Here is a 6,000-nt window from a genome sequence, read left to right as displayed (position 1 = left end):
TTAAAGCTGGTTGAACATCAATATAGTCAGCAGGCAAGCAAATTCTTCATGCAGTATAAATTTATTGCTCAGAATATATAGTATATGTCTATCATTAGGAAAGAACAGCATTACATCTTGGGTAGAGAGAAAATGCACTTTATAGCGTGTCAACTTTGTATGCATTAACTCAAAATAAAGCAAAGAATAATTTAGTTTAATTTGTTATGCTGTCTCAGGGGAGTTACAGGGAGCAGTAGGTGGATCACATTTCACTGCATCAGTTTTGTCAGCATTCGTGGTGTGAAGCAGCAATGAGTACGTGTGTGTAAAGTAAGCTTCGGTGCTGGGCAAACCACTTTCACAGATCTTATTTCACCAATGTCCCCCGGGGAACACATCTGGGGAATCCTTGACACCAATTGGCTGCTTGAGTAGACTCCATAAGATGTTGTTAAGCAGCTCCCAAAGAGGAGTATTGATCTGAAGGTAATTGTGGGATATTCACAGTGAGGAATGCTATCATTTCTGAGAATAGCTCTCCTCTTGCAGTAAGCCAGTGGTTTGTACCTGTCTGTATCTGATATGTTTCTGTGAATGAAGGGAAATGTTTGCTGCATTGTCCAGAGATTAATAGGGAGGTGTGCTCTAACATAGCAGGTATGTTTCATTCAGTCAATGCATGCCTTTGATATGATGGTGTTAATTGTTGTGCTGATCAAGCCAGAGCTTTTAAACTCAAATAGAAAACTGTTCAAGGTTATCCAACAGCTATTCGTCTGATGTTGATTTTAAATAAGACTTTCACAGTGAATATATGCTCCTCTCACTATACTGACAGTGTAATGTGATTCAGGTTGAGGGCACATTATTTTGTCTCTGTCTGGCCTCCGATTTTCTGCTGCTCTGTGTACTTGGGGATAGCAAATACTGTACCAGTTCCTTCGCTGCATTACTCCTGTGCTTCTCCGACAGTCACTGGAAGCTTGTCCAATTCACAGACGGGAGCAGCTTGTATAACCTTACATTGAGTGATAGTTTCAGGCTGCAGCGCTCTTGAAAAGAATTTAAGATCTGGAGCAATATATTTGTACCAGTAATGGGAAGCAGGAATAATGTAGCTTTATCCAGATCTCACTATCTAGTTGAGCATTAGAGGTGAAATGTAATTTACCTTTCTGAAGGCATCTTACAGCTTTATGTAAAGACTGCTGAAAAGTCAACACATCTTCATTTGTTCATCACATCTGTCATTCTCATGTTCTTATGTGAAAGCTCTATTATTTTGTTACAAAGTTCTGCATGTTGCAGGATCTTAGAAAATGAATCTATTATTGTCCAAACAATACTGTATCTTTTTTCAGAGAAATATTGGATTATGCCAGGCTCAAATATACAATATGCATCAAGTAATGTGCAGAACCTTCCCAGGCAATGAAACAAATGCAGAAAGGAAGTATTGCTGAGTCTTTCCCCTTTGCCAAGATTCATTGCTTTAAAACTTGAATGTGCGGCCAAGTCCCTGTGTTTAATATTAGAGCTGCTGGAGGAACAATGTTTTAATGCACAAACTGAGTGCATCACTAGATGACAAGACAGGTGTCCATTGCTCGTACATTGAGTTCCTGTTTTTACCAAGGTTCAGAGATAATGATCAGAGAGCAGGTCTTTCAAGACTGTCTTACAGACCTCACAGTGGCTGACATTTGAACTGAATTGTTAAAAAGAGAGGTCACATCTCAATAATGATTCAGGGCTCACCTCTGCAGGAAGGGTGTAGTGTGTCATTGGGAAAAGGACACACTATAAGCCGGGGACAAATGCAAACAGAGGAATTTCACATGGGTCAATTCAGTTGTTCTGCAGAACATGCTGTATTCATGCTGCTGAAAGAGTTAAACGATCTTTTTCCTTTTTTAAATATTTCCTTGATATTTTGATAAATAAATTGCTGGAAAACGGTTTTCTTGCGCTAATGAAGAATAGATCTCTCATTCCTTTACTTCAATTTTAATAAGTTAAATACTGTTGTTAACAAAAGAAAGTGACTTTTGCAGAGGGGAAGTAATGGAAAGTGCAGGAATTATCAGCAAGCATCAGATTATAGGATACGTTCTTGAAACAGGCTAAGATCAAATTGCAGACAGATTCAACTGGTTCTCCAGCAATACCTGAGAGGGACATTGATGAGCTCTGTCTCATACAGATCAAGACACAGTGTGAGTGTTTTGCACCATTTGCTCATTTACACTCATCAAGCCATTGAAACAGAAAGCCCTGATCTGTGACTGGGACATTCAGTGCACTTGCATCCTCATACCTTATTCAGTCAGGGCATAAATAGGTCATGACCTCTCCCATAGGTTAATGGCCAAAACTCACAGGCCCCAGTCTCCTTTGCTTTTATGAGAATCGACGTGCTCTTTTGCGCAGTAAGTTTATACTGCTGAGCTGCAAGATGCTTTATTCCCGGACCATGATCTACTTCTTAGGGAGCAGACAACACAGGCTGTTCGATTATCACCAGCTTCTTGGCAATTTTTGAGATTCCAGGAAAACAGAACTCCCTGAAAAGTCTGCTCTTTCAAGTGAAGATCCATAGTTATTTGGCAACATCTCGTTTTTAAAAAATCAGCCTTGTTTTTGTGGACTCTCCCTAAATCTGTTAACTCTTCCAACCCTACAGGGTGCCAAGATTTCCAGGCTTCTCAATTCTGATCGCTTGTGCATTTCTAATTAGTCAGTTCTTCCATAACGTGATAGTCGCCTTCTTGTGCAACCCTGCATTATAGATAAATTGTGCTGTGGCAATGATGCTTAAAGTATTGGCACTCCAATTGCATTACAGCTAACACACATTTTAAAAGTTCACGCTGTACAAACAGTGACCCCAATTCATTAATCGTGTTACAGTGAACTTGTGTTGAAGAATCGCGCGTTATGACAGAATAACCTCTATAATGATTCCTGTTGCATTCCTGTCGAAAACTCCTTCACCTTTCCATGTCTCTCTCTCCTCTTTTGGAACTACCAATCTGACAAACGTTTGGTGATGAGTTTTACTATATCATTAAGTAACTTTGTGTCAAAGTTTGCTAGCTAGCCTTCAATTGAAGCAATTGAGATATTTCACCATTTGAAAGGTGCTATATAAAAGCAAGTTATTGTTTTATTAGCTGAGGCTGATGACACCGATATTCCAGATGGCAGGTTCGATCTCTCCCTCTCTGCCATGTGAGATTATTGGATTACAAATGAATTTACCAAATGTTCGAATCCAATTTTGTTTGAAACTAACACTTGACTTTACGAGATCAAAGCAAATAACTGCAAATAAAAACAGAAAACATGAAGAAAAAAAAATCAACAGGTCTAGCATCTGTGAGAGGGGAGCGGAGTTAATGTTTTAGTTTGATTGTGTCTCTCCTCTGGAACCCTAAAGGTTTATTAGATGCCCTTCTAACAGTCAATGGGAAAATTGAGAAATAGGGCACAGTGTAGAAAAGATTCCAAGGTTGTGGAAAAATTCTGTCAAGTTATAAAAACAATAGCTCACTTACAGAAAAAGGTTGAGACCTTGAGGTTAACAGTGGGAAGTGCATGTGAATCGCAGAATTGTACTGTTTGGGCATCTCCAGGAGATAAGAGCCTTGGAGCCTGAAGATAAAAGATATTTGAACAAAGATCTTTGAGAAGAACATTGTGTAACGCAGTGATGCTCAGATACCAAAGTACCTGATTGAATAAAGAATGTCTGTGCCAAATTCAGGGCTGAAGTTAACGGGCACGTGGCAAATGTTACAACCAGATGAGACATGGGTAACTTTTTTCTTCAAAGTTTGTGAGAGGATTTGTAGCTCGGGTGCTCGTTGTTGTGGTTCTGTTCGCCAAGCTGGGAATTTGTGTTGCAGACGTTTTGTCCCCTGTCCAGGTGACATCCTCAGTGCTTGGGAGCCTCCTGTGAAGCGCTTCTGTGATGTTTCCTCTGGCATTTATAGTGGTTTGTATCTGCCGCTTCTGGTTGTCAGTTCCAGCTGTCCGTTGCAGTGGTCGGTATATTGGGTCCAGGGCGATGTGCTAATTGATTGAATCTGTGGATGAGTGCCATGCCTCTAGGAATTCCCTGACTGTTCTCTGTTTGGCTTGTCCTATAATAGTAGCGTTGTCCCAGTCGAATTCATGTTGCTTGTCATCTGCGTGTGTGGCTACTAAGGATAGCTGGTCGTGTCGTTTCGTGGCTAGTTGGTGTTCATGGATACGGATCATTAGCTGTCTTCCTGTTTGTCCTATGTAGTGTTTTGTGCAGTCCTTGCATGGAATTTTGTACATGACATTGGTTTTGCTCATGCTGGGTATCAGGTCCTTCATTCTGGTGAGTTGTTGTCTGAGAGTGGCTGTTGGTTTGTGAGCTGTTATGAGTCCTAGTGGTCGCAGTAGTCTGGCTGTCAGTTTGGAAATGCTCTTGATGTATGGTAGTGTGGCTAGTCCTTTGGGTTGTGGCATGTCCTCATTCTGTTGTCTTTCCCTTAGGCATCTGTTGATGAAATTGCGTGGGAATCCATTTTTGGCAAATACATTGTATAGATGTTCTTCTTCCTCTTTTTGCAGTTCTGGTGTGCTGCAGTGTGTTGTGGCCCTTTTGAATAGTGTCTTGATGCAACTTATTTTGTGTGTGTTGGGGTGGTTGCTTTCGTAGTTTAGGACTTGGTCTGTGTGTGTGGCTTTCCTGTAAACCTTTGTGGTGAATTCTCCGTTCGGTGTTCTCTGTACCATCACGTCTAGGAATGGGAGTTGGTTGTCCTTTTCTTCCTCTCTAGTGAATCGGATTCCTGTGAGTGTGGCGTTGATGATCCGGTGTGTGTGCTCTATTTCTGTGTTTTTAATGATTACAAAGGTGTCATCCACATATCTGACCCAGAGTTTGGGTTGAATTTGCGGTTAGACTGTTTGTTCTGATCTTTGCAAAGAACTGCAGCAGAAACTGAAACACCTGATTAGCGGATCCTGACACTCTATACAATCGACACAGGAATTCTTGGACATCATCAGAAATATACACATAAACAAGGAAGAAACCATAGTCTCATTCGATGGAATGGCACTGTTCACCTCTATTGTCAAAACCCTAGCCAGAGAAACAATAGTCAACCTGCTGGACATACAGAACAGACAACAGGACGGTGAACCTATCAACAAAGACTGCATACTCAAACTACTGGACCTGTGCCTCACAACACACTGCACATTCAACAACAAAATGTATGAACAAATCAGCGGCACACCCATGGGCTCACCCATCTCTGGACTCATAGCAGAAGCAGTAATGCAAAGATTAGAACAAACAGTCTTACCGCAAAGTCAACCCAAACTCTGGGTCAGATATGTGGATGACACCCTTGTAATCATTAAAAACACAGAAATAGAGCACACACATCGGATCATCAACGCCACACTCACAGGAATCCGATTCACTAGAGAGGAAGAAAAGGACAACCAACTCCCATTCCTAGACGTGATGGTACAGAGAACACCGAACGGAGAATTCACCACAAAGGGACACAGGAAAGCCACACACACAGACCAAGTCCTGAACTATGAAAGCAACAACCCCAACACACACAAAATAAGTTGCATCAAGACACTAATCAAAAGGACCACATCACACTGCAGTACACCAGAACTGCAAAAAAAGGAAGCAGAACACCTATACAATGTATTCGCCATAACGGATACCCCCCCCCCCCCCCCAATTTCATCAACAGATGCCTAAGGGAAAGACAACGGAACGAGGACATGCCACAACCCAAAGGACTAGCCACACTACCATACATCAGGAGCATTTCTGAACTGACAGCCAGACTACTGCGACCACTGGGACTCATAACAGCACACAAACCAATAGCCCTCTCAGACAACAACTCACCTGAATGAAGGACCCCATACCCAGCATGAGCAAAACCAATGTAGTGTACAAAATCCCATGCAAGGACTGCACAAAACACTACATAGGACAAACAGGAA

General features: G+C 41.6%; 1 protein-coding gene across 4 annotated transcripts in view; it reads left to right on the top strand.

Moving 5' to 3' along the window:
* The first annotated feature begins 382 nt into the window (after positions 1 to 382).
* LOC140464827 (cadherin-12-like) overlaps positions 383 to 6,000 on the top strand; it is a 627,324-nt gene continuing 621,706 nt past the window's right edge. The window contains exon 1 of one of the 4 annotated variants that reach the window (XM_072560318.1): positions 383 to 468. The gene's annotated coding sequence lies outside the window, so the exon portion shown is untranslated. Of the gene's footprint in view, positions 469 to 552; positions 640 to 6,000 lie in introns of those variants that run through there. The other 3 variants (XM_072560312.1, XM_072560316.1, XM_072560313.1) reach the window with 3 other exon arrangements.

Source organism: Chiloscyllium punctatum, chromosome 41 (genome assembly GCF_047496795.1).
Source record: "Chiloscyllium punctatum isolate Juve2018m chromosome 41, sChiPun1.3, whole genome shotgun sequence".
Classification (NCBI taxonomy): domain Eukaryota; kingdom Metazoa; phylum Chordata; class Chondrichthyes; order Orectolobiformes; family Hemiscylliidae; genus Chiloscyllium; species Chiloscyllium punctatum.
Note: the sequence above shows the minus strand (reverse complement) of the source record. Positions and strands in the feature narration are given on the sequence as shown.